Raw genomic sequence first — 23,271 nt, forward strand, 5'->3', positions numbered from 1 at the left:
CCTTGTTGACAGCCAGCTGTGTGATCCTGGGCAAGCCACTTACATTCTCTGGACTTCAGTCGGCTTAACCTATAAGAGAGTTTGCTTGGATATAGGTTTTCTCATATAGATTCTCCAGGTTCCCTCAGGTATTAGAAGTGACCTTTATATAATTTTAAATGTTTTCAAAAGGAAACTACATTTATACAGGATAATGTATCTGGGCTGACTAAAAGCCAGTAGGTCTCTTGTTTGGAGATGGAGTAACAAACCCTGTCTTCTGCTTATCCCAGCTGGAAGTCCTCTGTGTGTCTTTGCTGAGTAAAAAAAAATGTGAAAGCAAATTAATTATTACTTTATTTTGAAGGCAGAAAGCTTCCAAACTGGGGACTACTGGCGTTGCTGATCTCTGAGCTGCTCCCTTCGAGTTCTAACACATCTAAAAGCAAAGCTATTGGCAGGACCTGGCCTGATTTTAAAATCCCTCAAATGCAGGTCTCCTGGGGTCTGGCTCTTATTTGCAAGGCTGCTTTATCCTATTAACAGAATCCGCAGAGGTAGTGACTTTCCAACCCCTTCTGCTGTCCCTGTGACAAACCCTTGCTGCTCTGAGCTCCATTCTGTCTAATTTCTCACCACTTGAGCAGTGGAGGAGTTCCCCACCTCTGATTGCCTCTTACCATCAGTAATTATTTTCCCGACGTCATCCCCTTGTAAATATTATTTCATATGCCCAGGGCGCTGTGACACGTTGGTTTCTCCAACTAATCAGACTTTGGCTTGACTAAGATGCTGTCCCCTGCTGAAATGGGGGCTGGAAATACAGAGTGAATGCCGTGGGCAAAGCCCCCACTGAGTCACTTCTGCCAGATTTAAAGCAGAACAGAGTGGGGAAGCTCACCTGAGCCACCGCTAATCATGGGGGCCGTGTATCTTGTGATTCCAAAGAACCACTCACTCTTCTCTTCAGTGCCCTGCTGACCATGGCACTTCCTCACGTAGTGTTCACCGCATCTGGCCCAGGCAGGATTTATTTTCATTAGACCCTTCTAGACCTTTCTATCTCCGGAGTGCCAAGGTCAGCGATGCTGGCTCACTCTCCCCCGGCCCTGGGCTCCCTGCTGAGATGGGGGTGGGGGGTGGGGTAAGAGCCAGAAATACTGTCAGCTGCTTCCTGCTGGTGGGGAGGGGTGTGTCCAGCGCCTCCCCTCACCTGCCAGGCCTTCTGTCCTGTGTCCTCAACCTGGGTAGACTCACTGAATTTCTCTGGAAAACAGGGACCTGATGGTTGTCAGGTTGTCAGTTAAAATGCTTGAGGGGAGGAAGGTAGGACAAGCAGGGGGCTTCTCAGTCCAATGGCAGGCGGCCTGCGTGAAAGAACCCCACAGACCTCTCTTCCTTGGATCTTTGTCTGGCTTCCTCCCTCCCCAGATGTCTTCGTTTTCTTTCTGTCCACATCCAGACGTTTTTACCTGGCTTGAGTTTACACTCTACACTTCTAAGAGGATGCCAACAGATGGAGTTAAGTCTTGAGGAGAAGGAGCTGTCATGTGAGAAGCATTTGGAGAAAAACATGGTACTGTCGCCAAAGAGCCAGGAGAGCTGTCTTGAAGGAGGGGGTCTCCATCCTTCAGAGTGCAGAGTTGGGACCCGTGGGAGAAGTTACAGAGAGGCAGAGGTTGGCTCTGCCCCTTCTTCATCCAGCCAATACTTTCTTAGTGCCTGCCCCTGTGAATTCACATTGTAATGGGTTGGGGGGGGCTGTGGGGGGAGCAGATAAAAAGCATGAGAAGTAGATTACATGGTATGATATTTGTCAGAAATGCTCTGGAAAAAAAAGCACGATAAGGAACATAGCCAATCATGGTAGGATAAGGGGAGATGTTGCAATTTAAGAGGGATGACATTGGAGCAAAGATATGAAGGAAGGGAGCTATGTAGGTATCTTGGGGGAAATGTTCCAGGCAGAAAGAATAGTGAGTGCAAACGTCCTGGAGCAGGAGCATGTCTGTTGTGTTGGAGGAACACCAGGTGGTCAGTATGGTGAGAATAGAATGATCAAAGGAGAGAATGGTAGATGAGGAAAATCTGGGAGGCTACAGCTGGATCAGATTGTCCAGGGCTTAGGGCTCTTGTAAGGAAGTTGCATTTTACTCAGTAAAATAGGGACCCATTAGAGGAAGGGTTTTAAGCAGAAGAGTGATGTGGTCTGACTTCTGTTTTAACAGGATCACAAGCTGCTGTGTTGGACAAAGGCTGCAAGGAGATGGGTGGAAGCAAGGAGACCAGTAAGGAGGCTGGTACGATGATCCAAGTGAGAGACGTCACACCTCGGATCCAAGTGGTATGGGGCGTGCCTGCTGGGGCTGCAGTCCTGATTCAGATGAGGGGTGGACTGGATGTCTGCCAAGCACTCTTCTAGCCTGATAACCACTACTTCTCTGAAGTCTCAGATTCTGCGCAGAATACTGACTTGTTGGGTCCTCCACCCCACACGGGTCCCCTAACAAGTGAATGCATCAGAGGATGGTGGCAGGCTGTGGTCACACCGCCAACCCCCATGTGGGGGTTCTTGCTGCCTGTGGTCAGTGAGGAGAGTCCCACTTGCTGATCTGTTCCTGTGACTAACAGAGGTGAAGGCATGTAAAGCTTCTATTGGAACTAATTTGTCCTGGTCAAGAATCATTCATGTACCCACTTCCACCATGAAATTTTTGTAGACTTTGAGGTGATCGATGTGAGCTAGCACATAGTGGGGTCCTCTCTTCTCACTGGTGGGGACTATGTTGTATCCTTTACTTACTTATTCAGGTGGAGCACCAGGTCTCCAAGGGAGGTCTTACCAGTTCTCATTGTACAGACAAAGGAACCAGGCTCAGAGGGTAGGGAAGGCACAGGCTAGTGAGTCTCAGAGCCAGAATCCCAGCCCTCCTCAGTCCAGCACTGCCCTGCCACCAGGCAGTGCTCCTTAATAAGGACAGTTACATAATCTGTGATAATTGCCAGTAGATCTGAGGCTGCTGGCCTGGTAACTGCGGTGTCAGCTACTTACAAGGGTAGTGGGCAGGCCCCACTGGTCTCTTGGTTTATGACAGCTTACTAATATTTCCACCCAGACCCTTGGTGTTCCTGTCTGCCCTGTGGGCACACTGGACTGACCTGGCGGAGGTGTCACCTGGGTGTAGGAGAAGGGGGAGCAGCATCTGGTTCAGAATGAGGCTATTTCTGCCCTTTATGGACTGCTGGGGGCACTCAGGGGCTGCTCCATCTGGGGTGTGCTTGAGTGTAGCTCTCTCCCACCCTGTCTTACCAGAGCTGATGTTAAGTTTTCAAAAGGCATTTGCTTTAGAAAAAGAAGCTGCCAGATGAAGGGCCTCTGAGGGACTAATTCAAGGTCTGGACATCCTCTAGGCAGGCCTTCACCTCAGTAAGCCCCTCTATGGATCAATAAGATGTTTTATTCTGAGTCTAGCAGCCTGAAGGTAGAGAATGGGATGTGAAGGGGGTCTACATGGTGCATTTGGGAGGAGGAAGGCTACACCATTGCTCCTTTCCCCTTTGAAATTAGGTCCTCTGCTCACTTTTCTGTTGGACCTCTTTTTTTTTAGGATGCATTTATCTTATAATATACTTTAATCATAGAAATATTTCCCCCAACTTGCCTTTTAATTTGATGATGTTTTGAATTGCATGCTTTACTTTTTTCTCTGTCAAATATATTGCACTTGTTCTTTTGATATGATTTTTTCCCACTGCTTTAATGCTTATCCATTCCCATATCAGAATGAAATATATACTAACCTATATTTTGTTCCAGTTTTTCCCAATGTCATGCTTTTTCATTTGCATCTTGCCAGTCAAATCCAGGTTTCCTCTGCCCCTCTTAATCCATCCCCACTCTCACCTTTCATGCTTCACATGTTTTTTATTTTTCCTCTGCAGATTTTAAGTCCTAGCACATGGCCTCACACTTCTAGCTGTGTTCTTTCCTCAGCCACGATGGACTTCTTACAAGCTTCCCGATCCTGTTACATCATTTGTAGCCAGAATCACACACAGAGTTGGCCCTTGGCATCCCAGGCTGGTGATGTGGGGCGCTTTTCTTATTGGTTCTCTGGGCTAGAATCATGTGTTCATGATTCTGTACCCTCTTGCTCCAAGCATAGGGTACATGCACAAATACTTTATTGACTAGAAGATTACCCCTGCCTCTCTCAGTAGGCTCTTTCTCTGCACTAAAGGCCTCTGGAATGGCCAGTGGTTGCTGTTATTGTAGATTGCATAACCCATTTCCATTCACCTTTTTCTAAAGTCAAGTCTCCTATGTTTGAGGAAGACTTTTTCTACTCTATGTCATCCTTGGTAGGAGCTAACCACAGTACCTCACCCCATCTTTCCACTGACTTGGATGAACCGGGCCACTTGGCATCTTCCCTGGGGTGCCTTCTGAGATACTACCTGCTTTTGGAGTTATGGTGGTAGAAGACTGTCATCATATCTGTCTGAAAAAAAAGCCCATAAATGAGGATCAGGCCAACACAGAAGGAAGCAGAGCTGAGAGATGAGAGTGAAGGAGAACCATCAACATTGGCAGAGCACCTGGATCCAGCCCTACCTGCAGCCCCAAACCCCCAGGCTTCCTCCTACATGAGCCACTACACTACCGTTTTTATTTTTTTAATTTCTTTTTTTTGTGGTAAGAACATTTGACATGAGAACTATCCTCTTACATTTTTAAGTATACAATAAAGTCCTGTTGACTATAGGTACAGTGTTATACAGCAGATCTCTAGAAGTTATTAATCTTGCTTAACTGGAACTTTATGTCCATAGTGCTTAATTTCCCCTTCCCCTCAACTCCTGGCAGCTACCATTCAGTTCTTTGATTCTATGAATTTGACTATTTGAGATGCTTTACACTCTTCAAAATAGCCAGATGTGGAAATGACCTAAACGTCCATTGACAGATGAATGCAAAATGAAAATATGGTGTATTCATACAAAGATTGTATTTAAAAAAGAAGAAAATTCTGTAATATGACAACACGAATGAACCTTGAGGACATTATGCTAAGTGAAATAGCAAGTCACAGAAAAACAAGTACAAAATATTTTTTTTCAAGCCCATTTGTGACAGGTTTCTGCCCTTGCAGCCAAAAGAATCCTAACAAATTCACTCCTGCCTGGTGAGGCTTTGGCCTTCGTTGCCTGCCTGTCTGCAAAAGTCCCAGGATGTGAGGGTTCAAAGGAGATGGAGACCACAGGCTCATCCTGCAGTTGGTGAAACTGAGATCTCAGGATGGAGAAAGAACTTGTCCAAGGGCCCATGGTGAGTTGTTTCCTGCCCACAGGGAAAAGAGCCTGAACTCACTGGCCAGCAGGCTGGCAGCGCCATGGTCCTCAGCGACGGCGCTGGAGCACCGAGTGGCTGCTGAGCGGTTGTCTGGGGATGTAGCACCCAGACGGGATTGTGTGTGCGGCCAAGGGGAGCTCCAGGATGGGCCAGAGCTGGGCTGGGAGCGACCACATGCTGCTGCTGCTCCAGGCCTCTTGGTGCCTGGTGGGAGAGCGCTGGAGTGATCAGGACCATGGCAGCATTTACTGAGCGCTCACTACATGCCCGGCAGCAGGCTAAACCACAGCAGTAGCTTTCTGTACCTTCACTCTGAAGTCTTGGAGCATCAAGGAAGTAGTATTTTACCAGTGAGGAAACAGGCCCAGAGATGTCAGGGAACTTTCTGATAGTCAACGCTGAGCTTGAGCCACACGCTTGGACTAATGCAGGCTGCTGACTCCAGAGCCTAAGCTCGTACGCCTTGCATCAGGAGATGCAAACCTGGATGCTGACGGGGGTCAGGCAGGCCCCTGCGGCTGAATGGACAGAGAGCACACCTCTGCTCCTCAACTCTAGCCCTGGGCAGCCAATTCAAGACAGATTTTCGAAACTTCCAGTTTTTCAAGAGAAGCCAGGAATCTGGATTCTTTTTTCTTGAAACTTCTCTATTTTTAAATATTGGCAACAAATCCACATTAAAAACAAAACAAAACAAAAAACCACTGTGCAAGCCAACCAAAAGCACATTTGTGAGCCTGTGGATTGCAACTTTTCTGCTTTACTATACCCTTGGGTGGCTGGGAGATGATGTTCTACCCCACGGGGGCCTCTGTCCGTCTCCTGGCAGGAGACCTGGCCCTCCTGTATTAGAGGCAGGTTGTTGTTGGGTCCTGCTCCTGCCCTGGCCTTGCCCTCATTCATACCTGAGTGAGCCCAAAGGCAGGGCACAGAACTGGAGGCAGAGTTGGGGGTCATGTGGGGTGCCAAGAGAGCAGGTAGAGACTTCTTTGGGTTTTACAGGGCAAAGCAATGGGACCAAGGGAGGCAACAGAAGTGGTCAGTATCCCATAGAAACCCAGGGAAAGGGCCCCTGGGACAGATCTGGGGTCTGTGTGAGCCATGGGCATGCTGCCTCTATTACCATATTATCCAGCTGCTGGCCATTTGGCTAGGAAGTGGAAACATCTGGCTTCTGGAAGATGACAGAATCCAGCCTTGTCCACAATCACAATGATACCAAGGAAGTCACCGAACCTTCTGAGACTCTGTAACATGGGGGTAAAGTAACTACCGTTCAGGTAAGAGTGAAGAACAAATGAATACAGGATGTACAAATGCCTGGCACACAGTAGGTCAGCGATGCCTTTTTTTTCTTCCCCAACTATCCAGGACACACCAAGAATCAGGAAGCCAGGGGAAGGCCCCTTCATGCCCGCAATCATAGTACAGTCCCTCACACCCTCGTTCAGACTCTTCACTCTTACCTCCGCTCACACTGAGCACAAGCTCTGTCATCTGTCAGAATCATTAGGGAGGAGGTGACAGGACAGCAGGGCTGTGTGACTGTGAAGATGGGCCCAAGCTCCCAGGACAGCTGGGCTCGATGGCCTCTGGGGGCAGTGCTGGGCCACAGCACAAGACACTCTCTCTGCCCCTCGGAAAGAGGCCCGATGTGTTTCATGCCTCCCGTGGGGCAAGGAGGGACCCTGAGGGGCATTTGAGGAGGCCTTGAGGCTCATAGACGCACAGGGTGCCGACTCCAGGGGAGGAGTTTGGGGGTGGCCCTAGGAATTCTCCGATCCAAGCAGGGTGTGTCCCAGCACACATGCTGCCATCCCAGTCCCTCACCTGGAGGTTGGCCATGACACCCTTTCCTTCTCAATGTGGTGCCCCAAGCAGACTCTGCCAGCCTTGGGAAGGGAAGCCAACAAGTGAGAGCAAACCTGTTCGTCTTTTCTGATCCCATTCAAACGCCCTCGTCTTAGAGTAGGGCGGACAGCCATTCCTGGAGGGCCGAGGCTCATCTAGGCATGCTCACGGTAGGGCAGGTGTCCAAGCTGCCTGGCCTCCAGCCAGAGGTGTGGGCTCTGTAGGGATTAGGCTGCTCGGTAGGAAGGTGCCCCAAGTGCAAGAGCTGTATGCTGGGCCCAAACACCCCACCTGTGTTCCCCACCAAAAAGCTGAGGCTCTGTGGGCATGTCAGGAGTCTTGGCCCTGCTGTAAACTTGGACAAGTCCTTTACTTCTTTGGGGCTCAGTGTTCTCCTCCGTAAAATGGTGGTCTTGGCTCTGCTTCAGACTCCTGTCAGACCCCAGCACCCAACCCCTGACAGGTGGGGGCTGAGTGGTCCCCACCTCCAAGAGCAGGGAACGGAGCCAAAGACGCTGGCACTCCTTTCTGTGTCCTGCATCTGGAGCCAGGACCTTGTGCTGGGCATGCACTGCTGTGATGACATGCCAGAGCTGAGTCTGCCCCCACCCCTGCCTGAGCCTCCGGCGCAAGGAGTGGGGCTGCGCCTGCTTCCTCCCTGGGTCTCCAGCCATGAGATCTGGGTTGGCACAGATGAAGGGAGTGAGTGAACGAATGGGTGGATGGATGAATAATATCCTAACTGCTTGTCAAGTTCCATTGTGTGCCAAGCTCCCTGCATACATCAGCGTTCATCCTGGCGGCACAGTCTTGTGCTGTGGAGGGCGCCACATCCCTCCCTGGCATGTATTCACTATGTATGTGCACCCTTCTCTTCAGGCCGTGGCTCCCAAACCTCCCAGAGCTCAGAGCTGTCCCCAAGACACTGCCGCAGGCCCAGCCAGGGCAGCAACGCCCAAGCCTCTCAGGCTTTTGCAGCCTCAGCCTGGCTGGACTGGGGACTCTCATTGCCCCAACCATGACATCAGGCCCCACAGAATGATCATACCTTGGCCTCCGTGTCTGCTCAGCTTGGCATGTCTTTGAGGGTTCTCAGCCCTTCACCCGGCCTAGAAACAGCCTCTCAGCCTGGGGGTCCCTGCAAGCCTTTGTAATTACCCCCCAACCTCAGCAGGAATGACCAAGGTTGAGCCTCATGGGCCTCAGAAGGCAGGGTGAGACTAGTGGGGTGAAGCTATGGGAAGCAGACCTGACACCTCAGCGTGAGGTAGAACTTAGTCAAATCTGCCCAGAAAGGTGTGGGCTCTTTGGAAGTAGTGAGTTCTCCATCCCAGAGGTGTAAAGTAAAATACAGGTGGCTGAAAGGGGTGAACACAGTCATCCACCAGGAGAGTAGCTTCACTAGGTGACTGTGAAGTTCCCTTCCGGTTCTTAGACCACAAATCTCCCTTTTTCTAAGACTTTCTCTCCAAGCAACCCCCTAAGACATTCAGGGCAGAGGAGTCAGGTGAGTTGTTTAGGAACACACGGCTAGGCTCAAGACCAGGGGCCCTGGAACCCAGCTGCCTTTCTGCAGGGGCTCCATGAATCAAGGCCAAGGCTGACATGAGAGCCGTATCTGGCCCTAGAGGTTCCTGCAGTGGTGCTCGTGGTGGGTTCAGCCACCAGGTGGGTGTGGGAGCCAGGGAAAGCAATGGTTATGGGAGCTAGGGGCTCCAGGTTCAAACTGGCAATATATCTGGGTGACAGGCAGCTTTTTAGGAGCCCAAGGCCGTGGAACTCTGAAGGCCTATACACCCACCCCTACAAGGAGGGCAGGAGGAAGCATGCACCAGAACTCCCCGACACCCTGCTTCTGTCTTATGGGTTCCAGAGAGCTCACACTCCTGTCTCTCTTACATGCTGCAGGATATACACACCAGCAGACACAACAGCCTCCACATCCACACTGCTCACACACATCAGATGCACACAAACGTCGTGCTCAGGGACACCCACACAGAGACACAGACATACCTTCCCAGAGACACACAGACACCACATGCACAGGCATGAGCACAGGCCCCACAGCTTGTGAACCTCAGCTGAGCCTCTGTGGCCAAGGAAGGTGGGCAGGGCAGGGTGTATATGCTGGCCCCTTGTTCTGGAAGCCTGATTGTATGGAAGCCGTTTCCTGCCTTCCCCAATGGCCGACTGCCAATCGAGGTCCCCAGGGCTGGAATCTGTAGAGAGGCAGCAGAGAAGGTCATCAGGGATCTTGAGTCAGCTAATATGGGTTCAGGCTTTAGCCCTATTGCCTTCTAGATCTGTGACCTTGGCAAGTCATTGGGCCTCTCTAAGCCTCAGGTTCCTCATCTGGAAAGTGGGCATAAACAGTACCTCATAGATCCAATCATCTCTGTAGCCCCAGGCCTGGCATGTAGTGGGATTGAGTAAACAGAGACTTCTGCTGTTGGCTTGGAGTAGAGGCTCAGCTGACAAATGGCCACTCACTCATTACAGCCTAGTGCATAGGAAGGGCCATATTTGTGAGCTGTCATTTCCCTGTCTACCTCAGGAGGCCATGTGGAGTCTGAACCCACATACCTTTCTTGTGGGGGTCCCAGACTGCAAGTGTCTTCCAAGGCTGTTGAAGCCAGGTCCCAGCCCCCTGGGAAAGGCTGGGCTCAGCCTGAGAAGCCAGGGCGGTACATCCCAGATACAGTCTTTGATACTGAACAGGGAGCAACCCCTCAGCTAGAATCTGGACCAGAATCTAAGCAATTTAACACCATTGCACTCTAGAAACACAGACTGCAAAATCCCGAGGCTCTTGCAAGCATATTTTAGATTATCATGGATCGCAAAGTAAAAATCTCAAGAGTCTTGGGGCTGTAAAGAGACTTTGGAGACATCTGGTCCAGCTGCCTCGGTCCTGAGATAGAATGCCAGAAGCATGGAGCCTCAGAGTGGGAAGAGAACACTGGGTCCATTCCAGTCCAATTCGACAGAAGAGGAAATGGAGGCCCAGAGAAGGTGAGCAACTGGTACAAGGTTGCACAGCAAGTTAGTGGAAGCATTGAGACCAGAACTCTTACTTTGCAGGCGTAGACTTGGCCCCTCTATGGAGGCCTGGAGGAGATGGGGGAAGGTGGAAGAGGAAGCATCTGGACCAAAGCGAGGTTTCTCCAGGGAATTGTTTTTGAAAAATCAAACCAAAAAGAAAAATAGGAAAGGATGCTTGCTTCCCTTTATTTTCTGCCTTGTCTTCCTCTGGGCACTCACTCTTCTCAGCTCTCAGCCGGCCTCCAGCTCTGCTCACAAGCTGCTTCCAACCGCCCACGGGCTTCCTAAAACGGTCTCTGCAAGCTAATTCCAGAGGGTGAATGGCAGAGAGCAGGCCTGGGGGGAGGGGGACCTTTCCGAGCTAGCACTGCCCGGCGCAGGCGCGGGGAGTCTCCTGGGCAGGCTGCCCCGTCCAAACTCTCTCCCCAGGGGCTAGCGCCCTCCCCACCCTGGAGGGAAGTATGGGGTCCAGCTCCCTCTGCTCACCGCTGCCTTCTCACTGCCTGGCATCCCAGAATAGATTTATTTTAATTTTAAAAATTGTGTAATGCTAAGTATTTATCATAAAATAATAAGGAAAGTATAAAGAAGAAAATTTAGATCACCTGTAATCAACCCCTCTAAATGAAACGACCATTAACATCTAAATATATGTCCTTTCAGACTTTGGACCAAACGCATATTATAGAAAGAGGGGCTGATTCAGTACATAATGTTCTAAAACCTGTTTTTTTTTCTTCCAATCATATGTTCACAAACATCTGTCTTAGTCAACAGTTGCACTTCTACGTGATTTTTAGTGGCTACATGGCGTCCTGCATAGGACTGCACCACACTTCATGCAGCCAGTCCCCAATGCTGGAAATGTTGGCTTGTGTCTGTTATTCCCCTGTGAGAGACATCAAATCATTTATTCTTATAAATGAAGTATGGGGTCCAGTTATCCTAATTATTTCCTTAGGACAACTTCCTAGAATTGGAATTACTGGTCAAAGAGTTTATACTTAACAATAAAAAAAAATGCAAAATTATAACTCTGTTCTCTCTTTGTACAATGAATGTGTAATAAAGACAGAAAATACAGGTAAGGAAAAATCTCCACAAGTTCCCCTAATTCTTACCTCCCAGACATGCTTAAGAATTTAGCTATTAAACAGCTAGGCTTTGTTTTTCTTTGTTTTATTTATTTATTTATTTTTAATTAAGGTATCATTGATATACACTCTTATGAAGGTTTCACATGAAAAATAATGTGGTCACTACATTCACCCATATTATTGAGTCCCCCCCCATACCCCATTGTAGTCACTGCCCATCAGTGCAGCAAGATGTTACAGAGTCACCATTTGTCCTCTATGCTACACTGTCTTCCCCATGATCCCCCCCACACCATGTGTACTAATCATAATACCCCTCAATCCCCTTCTCCCTCCCTCCCCACCCCTCCCCTTTGGTAACTGCTAGTCCCTTCTTGGAGTTTGTGAGTCTGCTGCTGTTTTGTTCCTTCAGTTTTGCTTTGTTGTTATACTCCACAAATGAGGGAAATCATTTGGTATTTGTCTTTCTCTGCCTGGCTTATTTCACTGAGCATAATACCCTCTAGCTCCATCCATGTTGTTGCAAATGGTAGGATTTGTTTTCTTCTTATGGCTGAATAGTATTCCATTGTGTATATGTACCACATCTTCTTTATCCATTCATCTACTGATGGGCATTTAGGTTGCTTCCATATCTTGGCTATTATAAATAGTGCTGCAATAAACATAGGGGTGCATGTCTTTTTGGATCTGAGAACTTGTTTTCTTTGGGTAAATTCCTAGGGGTGGAATCCCCGGGTCAAATGGTATTTCTATTTTTAGTTTTTTGAGGAACCTTCAGATTGTATTCCACAATGGTTGAACTAGCTTACATTCCCACCAGCAGTGTAGGTGACGTCCCCTTTCCTTTTTCATATACACGTGTGTATGTGTGTGTATGCCACTATACATGCAACTTTGTAAAATGTTTACCATTCCTTCATGTCAGTACATTTACATTCATGGCATCACTTTTATTAACCACATACTGTTTCATTGTATGCATGTCCCTGGGCATATCTGCTCTTTGTTGTTGGGAGCAGGTTTCCGATTTTGCTCAAGTATAAACAGTTCTGTAATGAACGTGCTTGGGGAAGCACCTTTGCTTCTCATCCACATCCATTCTTAGTCTGGATAACACTGGAATTGCTGGGTCAAGGGGCCTTCTGTTGTTGATATGGCATCATTTCTGACCCTAAGTGTAAACACCAAGCTGGCACAGAGGCTCAGTCAAGCTCTGCTGGTGTCTTCTTATAGGAAAGGACCGCAATCTGTAGAAATAGGCAGGAGCTTGTGCTGTGTCTCCTGCTCTCCAGGGTGATTGCTTAGAGAAAGGCCTTGGTCTTGGATAGGGCCTTTGCCCAGGAAAGCTCATCTGTGCTTCCAGCTTCTCCAGGAAGCTAGGCTCAAAACTAGGCTCACAGAAGGGCTAAGCTCGCAAGCCAGTTGGCTCTTCCCAATTCTCTTCCCGAATACCCTGGACAAGTCATGTGCCTTCTCTGGGCTTCCAAGTCCCCACTCAGCTGGGAGCATGAACAGCTGGGGAGCAAATCTGACATGTCACCAAAGTCTTCATTGTTCTGAGGAAAGGAAAGATTCCGACAAAATATTGCCAGGGCAGTTGGTGTTTGGAGACTGTAGGGAAGGTATGAGCCTCTGGTTGCAGGCCTGAAAGGTAGACAAAGGGGCTGAAGATCATCTGGGACAGAGGAGAGAGTGGGGGTGGCCAGCACAGAAGGGAGGTGGTGCTCAGAGCAGGCGGGGCCAGGAGACAGCACGGGACAGCGGGGAAGAACAAGCTGAGAGAGGGGAGGGGCGCCTGTTTCTTTTCATCCTCGCTCCTCATGTATTCCTACGTTTATTAATTCCCTCTTGAGCACAGGCAGCTGATCCGTGTTGCGTAATGAGCTAGCCCATTAGGCTGCCCCGTGAGAACGCAGTGAGGTGTGGAAGCTCAGCCATGTGCTTCCACACTGTGGTCACTGGCCAGGGAGACGTTTCTTTGAGCTCAGTGTTCCTGCCCCAACTCGGTCCCTTTTTGTCACTTGATTCAGGTGGGGCTCATCTCCTACTGGCCTCTTTCCTTCCCCCACTCTGGCTGGGGCTGCTGGGAGGGAGTGGTGGGTAGGCAGTATTGTGCTTCTCTCACGAACGCTCACCCGTGCCCAAGCTTGACCGTGCAAGGCGGGGTGGGCAATGACCTGTGAGCCTGTCGGCCACGCCCCCGTCCACCCAGGGGGACAGCTTCTGGGAGACTGAAGTCCAGGGGGAAAGGACAGAAGCACACCCTTGGCCCCTTCATCTTGGGGAGGGTGCATAGGGAGAGTAGGGCTCTTGCCTGAATGGTCTAATAATAAAAGTATCAACAGCTAACATTTAAGAACGCTGGGTACCTGCCTGGTACTGCCCTAAGTATTTAAATGCAGTACCTCACTAGTCACGACAGGTAAGTGCTGGTACCACCCCCATTTTGTAGATGGAGGAAGTGAGGTACAGAGAGGTTAAGTGGCCCAAGATCTCATAGCCAGAAGGTGGCAGAGTTGGATTTAGAGCCTGTAGGGTTGTCACACACAGCCAAACAAACACTAATTAGGCTTTTATCATCTGAGCTCTGGGAAGCCCTTAAGTCTATCCTTGTCTTCCCAAAAGCTTTCTCTCTCTGGCCTGAATGCTGCAAACCCTGTCTGAGCCAGACAGAAGTCTATAAGCCACCCATCTCTGTCCAATGCAATATGCTCCCTGAAGGCATCCTAGAATATGTGTTTGCAACATAGTAGCTGCTCGATAAATCCTTGCTGACTGAATGAACAAGATTTGCCGGGTGAAGAAGGCACTATTATGATTGGCGCCACAGCAGGCACGGAGTGAGTGCCATTAAGCCGGAGACCTGGGGCCAGGCTGCCTGTTCCAGTGCCACCTGTGTGACGCTGGCAAGGTCACTTCACACCTCCCCCGCTATAACAGAGATGCCATAGCGCCTTCCTATCATCATGGGGCATCGTGCAAATGCTCTGTAGATGTTTCACTGCCGTTATTGCCCAAGAACACCACCAGTATTTGATCCTGGGTCTGGCCAGACATGCTTCTCTCCCTATGCTCCCTCCCTGGTTGCTGCCAGGGGCCTGAGAGGGTGCTGAGCTGGACCAGGCCCTCTCCTTCACCCTTTGTCAGGAAGGGGACCCTGTCAACACCTGTCCCCATCCCCAGCTGCTATTCTTAGTCCCTCCCCATATCGCTCATCACCAGGCATTTTCCCTCCTAAAGCCCTGTGTTTCCATAGGAACCAGGGTTGAGTGGAGATGGGGGAGCATCCTCCCCCACCGAAGGGAACTTTATTGGGGCTGTTTGGGAGCTGCCGGCAGTGCCTGGCCTGGCAGAGCTTCTCCCTCTGCTCCTCTCCCCAGTCCCCAGGACCCTCCCTGAATGGCATGTTCCTCTGACCGTGATTTTTAATCCATTTCTCCTGCCTCCTAATTTATCCTGCATTGTGATCACATTTAGCCCAGAGCACTCAGCCCTTGGGGCCTGCCTGCATATTCATGAGCCAATTCATTCATGCCACCAGAGAGGATGCCAGGCTCTGTGGTCAACGGCCTGGGTCCATGGATCCCACCCGCGGCAAGGGCCCCGGCTGGAGCCAAGCAGATGGTGTAGGGCGCAGCACGTGTGGGGCATCACTGGGCAGGTTCTGGGGCCAAACCGGGTTTAACTTTCTCTCCACCATTGCTAGTAAAGTCACTTCACTCTCAGTTTACTCATATGCAAAAGAGACCAAAGTGTGCCACTGCCCTGGGACGCTCAAAGAACTGAGTGAGACAATACACAGAAGTGATTACAACTGGGTGCGTGTAAGTGGTCAACACATTTCACCATTATCATAATCACTGCTGAGCAGTGGTTCGTCTGGTCTGGTTCACGGGGGAGAAAGGGCAGCAGAGTGGTGCACAGGTCTGCTGTGGCAGGGGTGGGGAGTGGGCATTTCTCTCTGCCCTCTGCCTGCCTGATGATACGAGCTTGCCTTGAGTGAGTTTCCAGAGGCCAGTCTCCAAGGAGAGGCAGGAGAGGCCCAAGGTGCTGTCTCCCCATGAGGGAGGGCCACAGGGCTCACCTGGATGTAGGAGCCCTCCTGGGCCAGCAGGTCCTCAGGGAGGCTGGGCTCTGGAAGGAGGCTGGGCTCTTGGTTCCAGGTTCTTCAGGCCCTTGAGAATTTGTGTGTAGATTTCGTCCATCCATTCTTCATTCTGCCAGTTTACTGATGCCAACCCCATGCTGTGTGTTGGGGCACACATGTCCTCAGGTAGAACTCATCTCATGAGGGAGATGAGCTCAGGGTAGGAAGTGGCCAGGGCCTTTAGATGAAGCCAGATCGACTTCTGTGGGAATTCAGAAGAAGCAGAAGACATCCCAGCTGGGGCATTAGGGAAAGCTTCCTGAAGAAGGTGGCATCGAGGCTGAACCTTAAAAATGTGGCTGTAAATAAATAGGATCAAGTAAGAAGGACATTTGGTGTCTAAGGGATAGTAAAGGGCTGATGATGGGAACTTGGATTGAAAAGTGTTTGTCGCATGGAGGCTGAGAGACCCAAGAACACTGAGCAGGGGTCCTGACTGACTTCAGCCATGCCCTGAAGCAGGGAGCCAGAGGGGGTTCGCCGCCGTCCCTTAGCTGTATGTGTGCGTGTGGGGGTCACGTCCTGCTTGCTGGAGGAAAGAGGAGGGCTCCTGCCCTGGCTCTCCTGATTAATCTATAATTAAATCAGTACCGACACCATGGAACCGTGCTGTCATTAGAGAGCTGGGGAGGCAAACAACGATTTTTTTTTGTAAATCAAGAGCCCTGCCAGGTGGCTGTGGTTCAGCCCCTGCATGGGAGCCACCAGGGGCTTGGGGGCAGGCAGAGGCCAGAGCTTCAGCAAGGACTAAGAAAACCAGCTCCTCACAGAGTTGCCATCACTATCTTGGTTAATCATGATGATGCCACCAGGCAGGGGTACGATTATTTGCTTCCATTTTACAGATAGAGAAACTGAGATGCAGAGAGCAAAGGGATGAGATAGCCTGGTTAAGTACATGGATTTTGTAGTCAGAAAATCTTGGGTTCAGAATATTCTCAGATGCACCTCTTGCCAGCTGTGTGGCCTCAGGAAGATTGCCTACCTTCTCTATTCCTCAGTTTCCTCTTCTATATGTTAAGGACAAAACACTATCACTTCAAAATATTGCTGTGAGGATTAAATGAAGCAATCCATGCGAAGAATTTAGCACAGTGTTTGGTACTTAGCAAGTGCTCTTCAAATACTACTACTTATAGTTGTGTTTTATTGTAATTGCTGGTTTCTTGTCCATCTTTTTCGCTGTGGGCTCTGAGGACAGGGACTATGTCCATCTTGCTCATTACTGTGACCCTAGCAATTGCCACTTGATAGTGGTCAGTAAATTATTAGTATCTGAAACAGCATTTGGTAAACTGCAAAATACTAAATAAATATTAGATACTACTTTCTCTCTATATATTCTGCCTCACTCTAAAAAGAATTCAAGGAGACAAGTACAGATTTCCTTCAATTTATGATGGGATTATGTCCAGATAAACCCACTGTAAATTGAAAATATCATTAACTCGACAATGCATTTACTACACCCAACCTGCTGAACATCATAGCTTAGCCTAGCCTACCTTAACCATGCTCAGAACACTTACACTAGCCTACAATTAGGCAAAATCATCTAACACAAAGCCTATTTCCTAATTGTTGAATATCTTATGTAACTGATTAAATACTGTTCTGAAAGTGAAAAACAGAATGGTTATCTGGATACAGAATGGTTTTAAGTGTATCAGTTGGTTACCCTTGTGATCCTGAGGCTGACCAGGCACTGCAACTCACTGCCACTGTGCAGCGTCACTAGAGTATCATCCTTCATATCACCAGCCTGGGAAAAGACACACATTCAAAATTCGAAGTGTGGTTTCTACTGAATGCATATTGCATTCACACCATTGTAAAGTCGAAAAATTTTAAGTTGAACCGATTGTAAGTTGGGGACCATCTGTATTATTATTAGTATCATTATTATTATCTCAACCAAGGGGGCTGCAGAGTGGTGGAGAAAGAATTCTGTGGCCCTCAGTGGGACAATCACCCACAGTGATAACTCAGGTATTAATATGGTTCTCGACTTCCCTCCCTTTCCCGGCTCACTCCTCTCATCCCAAATAGTAGCTAAACCATTGCAGCCTGACCCTTATCCAAGATCTGCATTTGGAGAAATGCAGCCTAAGATACCCTTCAAAACTGTGTGCTTTCCAGACCTACAAAAATTTTTGAGAAGTGTCAAGGCCTATGAATATCCTCGGGAGTGCATCCATCATGTGGGCTGTGCTGACCAAAACATGGGGGCCTGTGGCTCTAGGTGGGGAAACGCCAGTCAGCAGATGGCTGTGGAAAATAGAAGCTGATGGTAAATGGAAAGTCAGGTAGCAGAGGACTTTCTGTTGTGGCAACTTCACCTCAAAGCTTTGTCAGGATCCTGATTCAGATCTAGACCTGAGGACTCTGTGCTGGACAAGGGAGGCACTTGATTGTTTTAGTCGTCACTGATGAAGTACCTGCTGTATGCTAAGGATACAAAGGGAAAAAATTGGTGAATAAGAGTGAGCATCTTTGCCCCTGGGGAGGTCAGTGTCTGCTGGGGAAGAGATGTGTCAACATGTGGCTAGAGGTTACAGAAGAGCTGAGAAGACAAGAGGACTTCTAGAAATCCAGCCATGCGTTTAAGATTCATTTATTGAGCACTTAGGCTTACATGATGCTGTGGTAGGCCCTACGAATGAGAGATGGGTTACAGCCGTACTCCATCACAAATGAGGAAAGATAACTGACATTTACTGAGTTCTTACTGTGTGCCGGGCACTGAGTAGGGCATGAACTGTGCTCTCCACAATTCATCTCATTTCTTCTCACCACAAAGCCATGAGGTGGCAGCTATTCTTACACAGAAGAGGCCCAGAGAAGTGATGTAACTTACAAGACCACATGGCTGGCAAGTGGCAGAGCTGGGATTCAACCTAGATCTGTTGATTCCCAGACCCCAGTACTATTTTTTCCCCTTGAATCAGACCAAGGTCTGTGGTTTTTGTCTTAAATACCCACTGAGTGAACCAGTTTTTAAAAGAACAAAATGTGGAAGCAAACCAGGCCAGTCTCAGATGGAGCCAGAATAAGCATTTGCTGGGGTCAAACTCCCGCTCCGAGGCCCCGCCTCATCAACAGGGGCCCCAGCCTGGTTTTGACCCCTGTCTGCAGGGAATCCAGGACACCTGGAAGCTGACCTCATTCCACCCTGAAAAGTCACGAAAGGAGAGCCTGGTAAAGGCCCGCTCCCCGTGCTCAATGAATCTCACATGCACCTAAAGGATTCAGGACAGCCCAGGCTCCAGACCTTGCCCCTCACCTCCCCAGCCATAGTCAAGGCAGGACCTGGCTGGTGCGAGGAGGACGTTCCAGTTACTATTACTGCAAAACAAACCACCCTAAAACACAGTGGCACGAAACAGGGGCAAGGCATAGTAGGGATGTGTGCTTCATGATTTCTGGGGTCTCTTCTGGGAAAACTCAATAGCTTGGGGTGACTCAACAGCTGGAGGCTGGAACCATCTGGGGAATCTCCACTCACACTCTTGGCAGTTGATGCCGGCTATCAGCTGGAACCCCAAAGGGGTGTCAGAACACCCACATGTGGCCTGCTGTGCCATCGTTCCTTGGACTAGACTGGGCCTCCTCACAGCATGGCAGCTGGGCTCTAAGGCATCGCCCAAGAGAGCCAAGTGGAAGTTGTATCTCCTTTTACAACCTATCCTTGGAATTCCGGGGCCTTGCATCACTCCTGCAACAGTCATAAGCCTGCCCAGGTTCAAGGGGAAGTAACATAGACCTACCTCTAAATGGGACAGCATATGGAATTTCAGATGTTGCTGTGGCCATCTTTGTCACGTAATTTGCTATATAAGCATAACTTGCTTCTGAAGGCAGCACGTGATTGTTGGCTGTCAAAACTATTAGCCCACTTGGGTGAGCAGCTGCTCCAAGTGGGGGCAGAGCCAGCACTGTGAATGCAAGCGTGAGGGGTAGTCTGAACAGGCAGCTGGTACCGACTGGACTTCTGAGGTCCAGGCAAAAAAGCCAGAGGTGATAAAGCAGGGCTTGATCTGGCAGAGAGGAACAGACATTATTTTTTTTGTTTATCTACCACCCCTTCATCCAGTGCCCGCTTATCCATCCATCCATTCATCCACCATCCATCCACCCACCCATCCATCAAGTCTTTTATCCATTTACCTTTCCATCCCTTAATACATCTATCTACCTACCCACCTATATCTCTCATTCACATTCTCTTATGACTCAATTTCCTCATCTGGAAAATATAAACCTGTCTTGCCAATGTGTTTCATCCCCGGGCAAGTTCACTATGGATTCAATGTGACCAAAGAAATGACGGTAGAACGTTCTTTGGTGAAAGGGTTATACCCAACTTTATTTCCACGGTGGCAGGTCAGTCACTAGAATCCCATCCACTCAGAGCGAGTCTGCGAGCAGCAAGCTGGTCTCTGCCGCTGGGCCTCTCCACTTGCACAGCCATCCTCTGGCCCTCTGTTCTGGGCGCTGCCACCACTCCAGCCTCTGCCCTGCTCTCCTGCAGCCTTGCAGCCATGCCACTGTGTTGCCCAGAGCACTGGATGGAGCTCTTTATATAGAGTCAATAACCACATATTGCCCACACCTGTGTAGTGAGCTAGCCACCCAGGGCCAAGTGAGAACCCTGGCCACAGAAACTTTCATTTTATCCACAAAACCTCATAGGGTCATTTGAAGATTCAATGAATTAATAGACGTAAAGTGTCTAGCACTGTGCCCAGCACACTTTAAGTAGTCAATAAATATTACCTGTTGTAAGCATTAGTACTATTGTTGTTATTCAGCCACGCACCTACCTATCCACTCTTCCATCCATCTGTCCTTTCAGTTACTCAACAGTAAGTTGGATCATATTTAACTTATATGAATTCAACCAAACTCTTAGCAAAACAGAGGGAGGAAGAACTAATTCTAAAAGCACAATTGACTCCACCTGCCATTCCACTAAGTGGGTATGTGCCCCAGAGGGAGCATGAGCTAGCCCTATGCCTTTCCAGATCATTATACAGGAACATGTTACTAAATAGGTTGACAAAAGCAGAGCCAGAAATGCCACATTTCAGGGACAATTCACTGGTTCTCATAAGGCAATTTTATCTGTTCATGTTTTAACTTTCATGCCGACTTTCCTAACTTCTGTATGGGATAGGACTTACCTCTCTGTGATGGGCCTTGGCTGGTTCTTAGTGGCATAGATATGGTAATACCTGGTCCCTGACCTCACTGTGCTCACAGTTAATGGCAAATGCAATAGGACAGACTGATAAATAGATCATTACAGTGTCATATGAAAAATACCATGACTTTATTAAAATGAGAGTCTGTATAAAATTAGAGAAGCATCAAGGGGAAAATGACCACTGGTGGTAGTGAGATAGGAAGAACATCAAGGAGGCCTTTGTGAGTGTATGACATTTAAACAAATTCTTAATGGATAAGCTTAAATTTTCAAGACACTCAAGGGGCAGAAGGGCCTGCCAAGCAGAGGGAACAGCATAGTATTTAGAGATTTTAAAGAACGTGGAGTATTGAGAAAATGTACAGTAGGGTGGGTAGGCAGAAGTGGTGGGAAATGAGTCTGGAGATATCACTGGGGCTGGATCCCAAGGGCCTGAAGTGCTAACAAGGGGAACTTGGACTTTACTCTGCAGGTGCAGGGGTGGGGAATAACAGAGGGTTAGGCCGAGGAATGTAAGGGCAAGGCCTTGTTTTGAATAGATCACTCTGGCTCCTGCATAAAGAATAGACAGAAGAGAAAGATTCTGGAAGCAGGGACACCAGTGGGGAGGCTGATACCCACCCAGTTTCCAGTAAGTTCCAGAAGGTGTGACCACTACAAAAAAGCTTTGTAGTAGGTAGTCCTAGAGAGAGAGACTGAGTGAATCCCTTCCCCCGCCAAGTCAGGGCCCAGCTATTGGACACATTTCCCTCTTTGTGTTTGAGAGTCTCAATATATTGGGTCACACACTTCTACTCAAAGTGACACATGACTCCCCTTGGGTCAGCTGGAGGGCTTAGGTTCTGACACCATGAAGATGACCAGCACTGAAGAGGGCTGCTCACGGCACATACCATTGTTAAGATCTTCTCCTTGTCTTTGGTGGTCTGCAGGTGGACCTTTACCCCTGGGGAGGTCAGTGTCTGCTGGGGAAGAGATGTGTCAACATGTGGCTAGAGGTTACAGAAGAGCTGAGAAGACAAGAGGACTTCTAGAAATCCAGCCATGCGTTTAAGATTCATTTATTGAGCACTTAGGCTTACATGATGCTGTGGTAGGCCCTACGAATGAGAGATGGGTTACAGCCGTACTCCATCACAAATGAGGAAAGATAACTGACATTTACTGAGTTCTTACTGTGTGCCAGGCACTGAGTAGGGCACATACAATTGTTAAGCCAGGTTGTTTTTTGTTTGTTTGTTTACATTTATCCTGGGTTTATTGTGAGTCCTGAATCTGAGGACTCATGTCTTTCATCAGGTCCTGAAAATTCTTTGAGTACTCCCTTTCTGCCTTTTCCTCTACTTTCTCTTAGTGGAACTCTTAGTAGACATTTGTTATACCTTCTCAACGTAACCTCCATGTCTCATAATTTCCTTTTTTCTTCTCCCTCTCTTTCTCTCTGCTATGTTCTGGATAATTTCTTTAGGTTCCAGGTCATATTTTTTCTCTTCACCTGAAGGTAGCCTGCTTTTTAACCTTTCTAAGAGTTTTAAAATTCCAATTATTGTATTTTTTATTTCTGGAAGTTTGCCTTGGTTCTTTTTCACAATTGCTTGTTCTTTTTGGAGAATCTGTGCTCCTTTTTCATGTTTTCCACTTTCTCTATTATTTCTTTAAACACATTCAGTGTATTTATTTTACATTTTCAATCCTATAATACAAATATTGGAAGTCTTTGGGGTCTGATTCTGTTGTTTGCTGTTTCTTCTGTCTTGCTCAGGGTGGCATGTTTCTTCAGTGCTTTGCATTTTTAAAATTGTTAGTTGGATCTGTATCTGTGGGAATTCACTGGAGCCTAGGTTGAGGGTGTTTTCTGCCAGGAAGGATTGGATTAACTTCTGTTGAGCACCTGGGAGTGCTATAGAATTAATCTTTGTGTTTTTTTTATACTTGAGCTATTTCCTGCAAATTGTAAAATCCACAGGACTTTAGAGGGAACCACTATTCTAACATCTGCCATCACTGAGGAGTTGTGAAACTTTATACAAGTGGAATAATGCCAGATTCATTATCTTAATGTAATATTTATGTTATCCATTCATGTTGTTATATGAGGTGATAACATGTAGAGTATTCCATTGTGTGACTATACCTCACTCAATCCATTTATCCCTTCTCCTATTTATGGACATTTGGTTGTTTCCATTTGGTGCTACTATGAATGAAGCTGCTATGAATATTCTTACATATGACTTTTGGTGAATATTCTTACATATGACTTTTGGTGAATTCTTACATATGACTTTTGGTGAACCAAATGATTTAGTTTATTGGGTAAATACCCAGAAGTGAAATTATTGTGTGATAGACTATATGGATATTTGGTTTTAGCAGATACTGCCGGTTTTCAAAAATGGTTGTGCCAATTTATTATCCCATGAGCCACATGTGAGAGTTCCAAGTGCCCTACATCCTCATCAGCACTTGGCATTGTGTGCTTGTAATTTTTGCCCTTCTGGTGGAGATGTAGTGGTATTTCACTGTGGCTTTCATTTATATTTTCCTGATGACTAATGATGTGGAACACCTTTTATATTTATTGGCTGCT

This window comes from Manis pentadactyla, chromosome 5 (assembly GCF_030020395.1).
Source record: "Manis pentadactyla isolate mManPen7 chromosome 5, mManPen7.hap1, whole genome shotgun sequence".
Taxonomy (NCBI): Eukaryota; Metazoa; Chordata; class Mammalia; order Pholidota; family Manidae; genus Manis; species Manis pentadactyla.